This window comes from Penaeus monodon, chromosome 24 (genome assembly GCF_015228065.2).
Source record: "Penaeus monodon isolate SGIC_2016 chromosome 24, NSTDA_Pmon_1, whole genome shotgun sequence".
Taxonomy (NCBI): Eukaryota; Metazoa; Arthropoda; class Malacostraca; order Decapoda; family Penaeidae; genus Penaeus; species Penaeus monodon.
This window is the reverse complement of record NC_051409.1, coordinates 12,355,567-12,356,732: the sequence shown is the minus strand read 5'-3', so window position 1 is coordinate 12,356,732 and position 1,166 is coordinate 12,355,567. Positions and strand designations below refer to the sequence as shown.

Sequence of the window (1,166 nt, the reverse complement as noted above, 5' to 3'; positions counted from 1 at the left end):
ACCGCAACAACCACCATTTTATTTTTTGCACTAATTCTTAATTCACACATTATAATTTATAGGACGCTATTCTTCCCCTCACTCGGCATAGGTAGTCTCTGATCATATTCCTCTTTTTCTTATTCTTTCTCCTCAGGGGCATTGGGGAATCGAGCCTCTCTTCTTTATTGACGATTTGTCCCTCGCCTGCGCTTCCCGCTGCATATAATAGCGATCTGCTTACTGCTGCCATGATCCGTACAGCTCCCTGTCATACTAACGTTTGTTCTCACAACAACTCCACCAGCGAGCCAGGCTTTCACTGCCAACAGGTCGTATTTATTCAGACTGTAGTGTGTATGAAGTATATGTACACAACGCAGAAAGAGTGTCAAGTTCCTGCTGAATATCGTAGGAGTTGTGTGGCAAGACGCAGTCCCTTGCATTTCCCCTCGCTCCCCTCCTCTTGACTACAGTCACGGGAAACGAAGCACGTGTGTTTGGGATTGTCTGCATGAATGAAGGAGGAAACTGAGCACTAATAAGGAAGCAGGGGTTATTTGTCATAAAAAGGAAGGGATTGTACCAAGATTACAAGGGTTGGAGAGGATTGGGATTGGAGTTTACCTGGGCGAGGCATATACAGTCGAGTAAATGGATCGTCCAAAGGAAATCGTTTTCTTACAAAAGGAACATGCAATGTCTTATCCTGGTCTGCCAGTTCTAGTACATAACCATGTGAATCTTTTTGTGAAACTAAGTCTTACGTGAATTCCCATATTAGTGATATTGCGGCGAGGTTTTCTTGCACATCAGATTATATGTGTATGCCGCCCGTATATCTGGCCTTATCGAAGGCCACTCATCATTGATAAGGTATGTTTATTTCAAGGTTAACATCTTATGGCGGGAAGCTGTGATCAGTCAGTTAGGAATAAGAAGCGTCTCACAATTTCCTCTCCTCATACCCTTTGTTTACTTTGCGTCAGTTAAAGCCGACGACTGCTCAGAGACCCCAAAATACTCAGTGTATTCGTGATGTCATCACTTGTGTTTAGAGAACCCTTTCTCGGGGGAACTGCGCTGTTTACGTAATTTGCTGTTCCAGAGGGAAGCCCAGCTTCCCCCCTGTTGTCGGTCTTATGGTCTCTATTGTTTGCAACACGGAACGGTTTGGGTGAAATGCG

The 1,166-nt window shown here is 44.5% G+C and overlaps 1 protein-coding gene across 1 annotated transcript in view; it reads left to right on the top strand.

Annotated features, from left to right (window-relative positions):
- Nucleotides 1–1,166, top strand: part of LOC119588584 (dystrophin-like) — a gene marked incomplete at its 3' end in the record, with an annotated part of 59,218 nt that overhangs the window by 4,433 nt on the left and 53,619 nt on the right.